The sequence below is a fragment of the Pipistrellus hanaki genome (genome assembly GCF_964339955.1).
Source record: "Pipistrellus hanaki genome assembly, chromosome: 5".
Classification (NCBI taxonomy): domain Eukaryota; kingdom Metazoa; phylum Chordata; class Mammalia; order Chiroptera; family Vespertilionidae; genus Pipistrellus; species Pipistrellus hanaki.
The window spans coordinates 76,517,542-76,528,140 of NC_140507.1; positions in this window are offsets into that span (position 1 = coordinate 76,517,542).

A 10,599-nucleotide genomic window follows, 5' to 3' on the forward strand; every position below is an offset into this window, starting at 1 on the left:
GGGTGAAAAGAGTGAGGGCCTGGGAGCCTGTTTGCCTAGTTCAAGCCACGCCCCACCCTTTGCTTGAGGCAGTCACCCTACTGGTCCTCAGTTTCCTCAACTGTAAAGCCCTACCTCATTGGGCTCTTGTGAAGATGAAGTGAAATAACGCTTGTTTAGTGCTTGGTATATCACAGGTCCACACAAATATCTGTTATATTCTAGGTTTATCATCCAACCATTTAATCTCTTCTTCAGCATGGCTTAGAGGTTTTGGGAGATGACCTCCTTCTGGGAAGCAGACAGATAAGCAAAGAAGTCATTGGAGAATTGGATTCTGCTTGGTGATTCCATCTAAACATTAGAAAAATTATTTAGACGGAAAATTTGACTTTATTGATTTTTAAAGAGGGAGAGAGAGAGAGAGAGAGAGAGAGAGAGAGAGAGAGAGAGAGAAAAACGTTGATTTGTTGTCTCACTCATTTATGCATTCATTGGTTGGTTCTTGTATGTGCCCTGACTGGGCATTGAATCCACACACACACCCAGCCCCCTCTTCTTGGTATATGGGGATGATGCTCTAACCAACTGAGCTATCGAGCCAAGGCTGACATTTTGAATATAAATATAGAGCTGGGAGAGGTTGGCAGTGACAATTACTCTTTTTTTTTTTTTTTTGATATATTTTATTGATTTTTTACAGAGAGGAAGTAAGAGAGAGAGCTAGAAATGTCGATGAGAGAGAAACATCGACCAGCTGCCTCTTGCACACCCCCTACCGGGGATGTGCCCCCAACCAATGTACATGCCCTTGACCGGAATCAAAACCTGGGACCTTTCAGTCCGCAGACCAATGCTCTACCACTGAGCCAAACCGGTTTCGGCATGACAATTACTCTTTAAATACAGCTACTGGCTGTCAGCGCCTTCCTGCACTTGAACTTAGGGAAGTAATACCACTATGTAATGTCAGTTTATGAACAGTTGTTTGTTTCGCTAGTTTTTCTATCATTCAGACTCTGCTTGAACATTTTGAAGTAATTGTGGAGAAGGGATGATTCCTTTTCCTTTTTTTATATTGAGAGTACCTTTATAAAGCTGGACACTGAAACAAAGGAAGGACTTAGAAGAAGCAACAGGAGAGAGCCCAGGCAGTGCTGTTTGGGCCCTCAGGAAATGTCACAGGAAAGAAGCCTGAGAAGTAAAAGTCACGGAGACAAGTGGGCCAATGTGGGACTGCTTTTAGCTCACTGAAAAGTCAGAGAAAAGGTGGCTTTAGGGACAGGTTCAGTGGGGTGAGCCTAGGACAGTGGTCAGCAAACTCATTCGTCAACAGAGCCAAATATCAACAGTTCAAAGATTGAAGTTTCTTTTGAGAGTCCAATTTTTTAAACTTAAACTTCTTCTAATGCCACTTCTTCAAAACAGACTTGCCCAGGCCATGGTATTTTGTGGAAGAGCTACACTCAAGGGGCCAAAGAGCCACATTGCTGACCACTGGCCTAAGATGAGCTGCAGCTGCCCATTGCTCCCCTGGTTGCAAGTCTCATGGGGGCTTCTAGAGTTTAGGAGAAAGAGAGCAAAAGTGCAGGCCCAAGAAAAGGAGGGGTGCAGGTGTGCGCCCAGGAGAGCATGCTGGTTCCTTTTTTAATGGATTTGGTAATGAGGTGGGATTCACATTACATAAAACGAATCATTTTACAGGGAATAACTCAGGGACCTTTAGTGCATCCATTATGTTGTGCAACCTCCACTTGTACCTACTTCTAAAATATCAGCCCAAAGGAAACCCTGTATCCATTAAGCAGTTACTCCTCATTCCCCCATTCACCCCAGCTCCTGGCAATTGTCCATCTGCCTATATGAATTTACAGATTCTGGATTTTTCATGTAAGAGGAATATGTGACCATTTGGCTAATTTCACCTAGCATAAGGTTTTCAAGGTTCATCCTCATAGCATGTATGTATTGGGTCGGCAACTAAGTAATTGCGGATTTTTTAAAGAACATCAAAGACAATTTTTTCATGGAACTAAATAACTTTATTCTGTAATGTATTGCCCATTTTGATCAATGACCTTTTGCCATCTTTCAGGCAGCATCATAATCCCACATTCAAAAAACTTCTGGTTTTTATTAGCAAAAAACTGAATCAGGTACGATTTGACATCATCATCATTATTGAAATTTTTACCATTCAAGGAGTTTTGTAAAGATCGAAACAAAAAGTAATCAGATGGTGCAAGGTCAGGACTATATGGTGGATGTGGCAAAACATCCCAACCAAGCTCCATTAATTTTTGCCGAGTGACCAAAGATGTGTGTGGCCTTGCATTGTCATGATGGAATACAACACCTTTTCGATTTGTCAATTCGGGCCGCTTTTCTTCAACTGCATTGTTTAATTTCGTTAGTTGTTCAATGTAGACATCAGAATTGATCGTTCGGTTGGGTGGTAAGAGTTCAAAGTAGACAATTCCTTTGTAATCCCACCAAACTGATAACAAAACCTTCTTTTGATGAATATCAGCTTTTGATCTTGTTTGAGTTGGTTCACCTGGCCTGCTCCACGATCTTTTCCGCTTGATATTGTTGTAAACAACCCATTTTTCATCGCCAGTTATCAGTCGTTTTAAAAATGGATCATTTTCATTACGTTTCTTTAGCAAATCGCAGCTGCTAATGCGTTGCGTTAACTGTGATTCTTTCAGTTCGTGAGGAACCCATGTATCGAGTTTTTGAACATAGCCAAGTTGTTTTAAGTGATTTTCAATGCATGTATGTGATACATGAAGCTTCTCTGCAATCTCACGTGTTGTACTGTGACAGTCTGAATTGATTATTGCTTTGATTAGGGCGTCATCAACTTCAACTGGACGACCAGAGCGTTTTTCATCTTTGAGTGAAAAATCACCAGAACGAAATTTGGCAAACCAATTTTGACACTGCCGTTCTTTTAAGGCTTCGTCACCATAAACAGCACATAACTTTTTATGAGCTTGCTATGCGTTTTCCCTTTGCGGAAATAAAAAAGCAAAATATGACGAAAATGTTCCTTTTGATTTTCCATTTTTCAACGAACGCCAAACGAAAACTACAAAACAGATCAAAAAACTTTTTTTACTGATTAACAGCTGAATAGCCGACTATCAAATAACAAAATGTGTTTTACATTTGTACTACGTCTGCAAACCTAAAAATTCAACTGAAGCCATATATGTGTGAAACCCGCAATTACTTAGCTGCCGACCCAATAATTCCTTCTATGACTGAATAGTAACCCATTACATGGATTACTACAATTGGTTAACCATTCATCTGCTGAAGGACGTTTTAGCTATTATGATAATGCTGCTGTGAATGTGTGTGTGTGTGTGTGTGTGTGTGTGTGTATATATATATATATATATATATATATATATATATATTTGTTTAAGTATCTGCCCTCAATTCTTTGGGTTATACACCTAGGAGTGGAATTGCTGGGTCATATGGTAATTTCACATTTAACTTTTTTTGTGGAACTGCCAAACTCCTGCACAGTGTCTGCACCATTTTCATTCCCACCAACCATGTATGAGGGTTCCAGTTTCTCCACACCCTCTACACGTTATTTTCTATTTTAGTTTTATTATAGCCATCCTAATGGGTGTGAAGATGTGTCTCTATGTTGTTTTGATTTACATTCCCCTAGCGATGTTGAGCATCTTTTTATGTGCTTGTTGGCCATTTGTATATCTTTAGTGAAATGTGTATTTAAGTTTTTGCCCGTTTTTAAATTGAGTTTTTTGTCTTTTTGTTGTTGAATTGTGAATTTTTTATATATTTTGGAGAAAATAGACGAAGAAAAAAGAATGAAAAACCTCTCTTCTTCTACAGATCTATGGAGTTTTAATGCTTCACCAGAATATTTCCAGCTCTGCCTTAGCCATCACTTCCTGTTTGTGCTGAACCTAGCGATCAGCCAGAAGTGAAAGCTTGTCTTTTCAGGTCTCTTCTGAGCATTTTCCTGCCTTGGGAATGCACAGTGCTTCCTAAATTCCCCAGTAAAATGGATGCTTTTGAATGCTCTAATTACCCAAAGAAACTTTCGCCCCAGCTTTTCCTCACAGCTGTTAGCATGTCCATCATGGTTCTCAGTTGTAATCTTTGGCCTTAGGACCTAAGTGACTGTGGGTGTTCCTTTGTCTTACACCAGTGATTTGCACCTTTCCCACCTTTTGCTGTTGTTTTATTTTATTTTATTTTAGATTCTTTACTGTAGAAAGTATTACATATGTCTCCCCCATTGGCCTCTCCCTGGCCACTCCCAGCCCCCAGCACATGCCCACATAATCTTTTTTATCTTATGTCACACATAAACTAATTATTAAATTTCTTTAGCACACCAAAATATTGTTTGCAAATCCAACAAAAAAGTAGGTGTAATTTGTATTCATTCACACAGGTGGCTATTATTATTTTTTTTTAGACCTAATTGTCTTTATTAAGTGATTCACAAATCAGGCAGCAACCCATCCATAACCAGAAGGGTACTTCCAGATGGCTATTTTTGTGTTGGCTGTTGTTATTTATTTATTTACTTACTTATTTATTTATTTGTTTACTTATTTATTTATTTTGACACTCTAAGGTAGGGGTGTCGAACTCAATCAGAGAAGGGGCCAAAATCTAAAATCCAGCCTAAATCGCGGGCCGAATGGTTTACTGAACAGTCATAAACTGACAATGTCATAAACTGACAGCGGAGTGCAGTGATGACAGCGCTGTGCGGGCCACATTGCAAGGCCTGGCGGGCTGGATTTGGCCCGCGGGCCTTGTGTTTGACACATGTGCTCTAAGGGAAAAGAGGTCAGTGCCCCTAACTAGTCAGGCTTTGCGTATTTTAAAAATTCTTGCAGCACACCGGTTGAAAATGGCTGCCTTACACTGTTTTCTGGGAGTACATTCTGAATTAAACACACAAGTGTCTGGAGTTAGTCTTCAGGAAGCCCCCAGACTCGTCAGAACAGACAAACGCAGAACTGGGAGAAGGGGGGGCTGCTCTGCCGCCCCCGGGGCTGGGGCCCCAGGTCTTCAGGCCCCGCCGTGCTGGGGAAGGGCAGGGAACACAAGGCTTTCCTGCCACATTCACATCCCTTTTCCCGGCTGAGCATTGGCTTGGTTGGCATAAATCTTTAGCTCTTTTACAGAGGTTGGATGAAGTTGATTCTGACTATCTTTGTTCAATTTGTCCATTTTTCTGGAGGGACCGCCCCTTAGAGCTACTGATTCCTCTATTTTCCCTGGCATCTGGAGTCTGAATGGGTGATTCTTATTTTCCTCGATTAAACAAAAACAAAAACTTCCTCCTCCCCTATTATTCTACAAGTAGTTACTGAGAGTCTGTGGCTGTGAATAAAACAGAAACTGTCAAGAGCATACAATGGAGTCAAGACAGTCTCTTCAATCAACGATGCTGGGAAATTTGGTCAGATACACGCAAAACAGTGAAACTAGATCACCAACTTACACCATACACAAAAACAAACTCAAAATGGCTAAAGGACTTAAATGTAAGACGGGAAACCATAAAAATCTTACATGACTACATAGGTTGCAAAATAGCAGACATATGTTGTAGCAATATCTTTACAGACAGCTCCTAGGGCAATGGAAACGAGAAAATAAATAGGACTATATCAATACAAAAAGCTTCTACACAGTAAAAGAAACCATCAACAAAACAAGAAAGCCCACTGCACGGGAGAACATATTTGCCAATGTTATTTCAGATAAGGGTTTAATCTCCAAAATTTACAGAGAATTCATACATCTTAACAAAAGGAAGATAAACGATCCAATCAAAAAATGGACAAAGGACCTAAATAGACACTTTTCAAAAGAGGACGTACAGCTGAAACTGGTTTGGCTCAGTTTTGGATAGAGTGTCAGCCTGTGGATTGTAAGGTCCCAGGTTTGATTCCCCTCAAGGGCATGTATCTTGGTTGTGGGCACATCCCCAGTGAGGGGTGTGCAGGAGGCAGCTGATCGTTATTTCTCTCTCATTGATGTTTCTAACTCTCTAGCCCTCTCTCTTCCTCTCTAAAAAGTCAATAGAGCCAAAACCAGTTTGGCTCAGTGGTAGAGCATCAGTCTGCGGACTGAAAGGTCCCAGGTTCGATTCTGGTCAAGGGGATGTACCTTGGTTGCAGACACATCCCCAATAGGGGGTGTCCAAGAGGCAGCTGGTCGATGTTTCTCTCTCATCGACGTTTCTAACTCTCTCCCTCTCCCTTTTTCTCTGTAAAAAAATCATATATATATATATTTAAAAGTCAATAGAATATATTTAAAAAAAAAAAAAAGAGGACATACAGAAGGCTGAGAGACGTGAAAACATGCTCAAAGTCACTAATCATCCGAGGGATGCAAATCAAAACAACAATACCATCTCACACCTGTCAAAATGGCTGGCATCAACAAATCAAGTGCTGGCAAGAATGGAGAAAAAGGAACCCTCATGCACTGCTGGTGGGAATGCAGACTGGTGCAGCCACAGTGGAGAACAGTATGGATTTTCCTCAAAAAGTTTAAAATACAACTCACATTTGACCCAGTAATCCCACTTCTAGGTTTATATCCCAAGAAACCAGAAACACCAATCAGAAAGGATATATACACCCCTATGTTTATAGCAGCACAATTTACAGTAGCTAAGATTTGGAAGCAACCTAAGTGCCCATCAACAGATGAGTGGAAAACTGTGGTGCATCTACACAATGGAATACTATGCCGCTATAAAAAAGAAGGAACTTTTACCATTTGCGACAGCATGGATGGAACTGGAGAGCATTATGCCAATTGAAATAAGCCAGATGGAGAAAGATAAATACCACATGATCTCACTCTTATGTGGAATATGATCAACATAATTTGATGAACAAGACTAGATCCAGAGACAAATGGCAGGGGAGGGAGGGGGTTAGAGAGCAACCAAAGGACTTGTATGCATGCATATTAGCATAACCAATGGACACAGACACTGGGGTGGTGGGGGATTGATTGGGTGGGAGTGGCTGGGGGAGGGGGTCAAGCGGGGAAAAAGGAGACATACCTAAAACTTTAGACAATAAATAAATTTTTAAAAAGCCCTTATTAGAGATACCGTTGGCAAAAATAAACAACAAAAGCAAACTGTCCATGTCCTTGTGGAGTTGTCGTCCTACTGTCGCTCCACTAAGATGATTTTAGGTAGTCATAGGTGCTAAGAAGTAAATGCTAGGCTGTAGGTGGTATGGCCCATTTAGCCTGGGTGGAGTCAGGGAGGGCTTCTCTGAGGAGCTGGCATTGAACCCCAGATGGGAAGTAGAAGGGACAGGAGGAGACAAACAGAACAGTGCCCCACGTCAGGGGGAAAGCACTCAGGGTTCAAGAGGCAGAAAGGAGGTGATGGGATGAGAGGAGTAACCAGAGAAGAGATGGAAGCAGTCAGAGCAAGCCACATCATGTAGGGGCCTCTTCCCTTTGTAGTGCTGGCCTAGAATCTTAGCCTGAGGTCCTTACAACCATGGGGAGTTGGCAGACTGGTTTCTGGAGACCAGGGATCCCCTGAAATTATAACCAAAAGATTCTAAGAATGTGCTGGGCAATCTTTGTGCCCCGCCCCACCTCTCCCTACACCGCTCTGTACCCTGGAAGGCTGATCTCTATCCACTGATCAACCTGGCTACTTGAGTTTGGCCCTGGCAGGAGATCTGAAGCCTGGGGCAGAGGAAAGCCTACATATATATCTCCTGGCTCCCACCTTGTTGGTCTGTATTTCTCTACCAAAGCCTGCAAGTCCAGCTCTCTCCAAATTTCAGGATCACTTCCTCCCAGCAACTTCAGATCTGAGCTGGTAACAGCTCCTGACCTCAGGAGTCGCCATTCTTTGTTGATTTCTCTTCATCCTGTCTGTGACTCCCCAGTGGTGCCTCTTAAGTACAACAGCTGTGTGACAGGTGACCAGTACAGGCATGTGTTGCTGTTTTTCTGAACTCAATCCCAGGTTGTAGATTTTTGCACCATGTTAAATGCTCCCAGGATGAAGTCCTTACATTCAAGCTCCTTCCCATGTGTTATTTCCTCCACCTAGCATGCCCTCCCCCCTTCTCAAGACCTTTGGAGTCAGGTATCTGGGAGAAATCTCAATTCTGTCTCCTATACGTCCAAGCCAAGAATCTCTTACCTCTTCTGTACACACAGGATAGAGCCACAAAAACAGACCGAATGAATATGTTTTGGCTTTCAGGCCATACAGTCAAATATTTATGGGTCACTGTATGCTAAGCACTGTGGTAGGCTTAGCAGACAACAAGCACTCTCTCCCTGCACCTCTGGAGGAAGAGAACTGGATGAATTCAGTAATTTCAAGCATGTTCTGTGAACCACCTTGACCTTCAGGATATATCAAACAACTGCAGAGTATTGTTTATATATTTTAAGGGCCAATAGAATGTGGAGCAAGATATGCTGGACCATTAAAAATTAATAAATTTCTGCCCTAGCTGGTTTGACTCAGCTATTAAGTGTCAGCCTGGGGACCTAAGGGTCCCAGGGTAGATCCAGCCAAGGGCATATGCCTGGGTTGTGGGCTTGATCCCCAGTAGAGGGTTTGCAGGAGGCAGCCGATCAATGATTCTCTCTCATCATTGATGTTTCTATCTCTCCCTCTCTCTTCCTCTCTGAAATCAATAAAAATGTATTTTTAAAAATTAATAAATTTCAGAGGATTGAAATTATATGGAGTATATTATCTGACCAAAAAGGAATTAAATTAAAGATCACAATAGTAAGTTATTTTTTAAACATTTTTAAAAATATTTTTTATTGATTTTTTACAGAGATAGAGAGTTAGAAACATCAATGAGAGAGAAACATCGATCAGCTGCCTCTTGCACACCCCCTATTGGGGATGTGCCCGCAAGCAAGGTACATGCCCTTGACCGGAATCGAACCTGGGACTTTTCAGTCCACAGGCTGATGCTATATCCACTGAGCCAAACCAGTTTCGACAATAGTAAGTTATTTTAAAAGCCAAATACTTATAAATTAAGGAACACCTAAATAAACTATGGTTCATAGAAAAACTTCACAGGGAAAAAAGATATTATTTCTAACAATGATAATAAATCACAATATATTAAAATGTGTGAGATGTAGCAAAGCAGTGCATAGAGAGAAATGTATAGCTTTAAATGCTTATATTAGAAGATAAAGGTTTTAAATCAATGATCTGCCCTGGTCAGGCTGCTCAGTTGATTGGAATGTCATTCTGTACACCAAAAGGTTGGGGGTTAGATTCCTGGTCAGGGCACAAACCTAGGTTTTCGGTTCAGTCCCCGGTCTGGGCGTATATGGGAGGCAACTGATCAATGTTTGTCTCTCACATCAATGTTTCCCTCTCTCTTTCAAATCGATAAAAACATATCTTTGGGTGAAGGTTAATATAAATGCTGAAAAAATAAATGATCTAAGTTTCCATCTTAAGAAGCTAATAAAGCAGAGATGATTAGACACAAGGTAAATAGAAGAAAGAAAAGGTAAAGATAAGACTAAAAATCAAAGAAATAGAAAATAGAAATTAGAGAAAAGTAACAATGTAAAAAGTACTTTGAAAAGATTAATAAAACGTTAATTTCTAGCAAGACTAATCAAGGAAAAAAACCCACACAAATTATGTTGACAATGGGACATCACCACAGACCCTACAGACATTAAAAGGATAATGAGAGCCGAAACCGGTTTGGCTCAGTGGATAGAGCATCGGCCTGCAGACTGAAAGGTCCCAGGTTTGATTCTGGTCAAGGGCATGTACCTTGGTTGCGGGCACATTCCCAGTGGGGGGGGTGCAAGAGGCAGCTGATCGATGATTCTCTCTCATCGATGTTTCTAACTTTCTGTCCCTCTCCCTTCTTCTCTGTAAAAAAATCAATAAAATATATATATTTTTTTAAAAAGGATAATGAGAAAACTAACAGTTTATACTACTAAATTCTACAACTCAGATGAAATGGGCAGATTCCTTGGAAGCAGCAAGCAACATACTAATTGCAATAAAAGGAAATTACAAGGCACTCTGGGAGAATTCAGCAAAGGGGTTTTTCTAAGTCCAGAGGGCCCTGGATGGGTTTCACAGAAGTGATCTTTAAGCTGAGACCCGAAGAAGTGGGATTTGACCAGAGTGATAGAATTATGCCCAAAGGTCCTGATGTTGGAATGAGGGTTGTGTGTCCAAAGAAAAGTCTAGTGGTCCTTTTTGGTGTTTGGTGTCCACATGTTTATGTCCTTCCTGGGTGTAAGCCTCCAGGTGGACCCACTTAATGTGAACAGAAATGTTTAGAGAGCAAAGCAAAGCTACTTGTCAAACAAATCTTTGCAAGTTTCTGAGCTGGAGCCGGAAGGCAGTTTCTTCTGCAAAGCAGATCATTGCCTCAGTTCCGGAGCCCGTGTTTCACCGGGCTTGGGAAGCTCCTAAAGCTTTTCTTGTCTGTGGCTTCACTTTGCTTCGTATCATGAGTTCTTTGGATCTTTGTCTGCTCCTCGGAGCCGAATCCTACAGAGCAACAAGATGAAGCTTCAAAGAAGAACCAGGCCTTG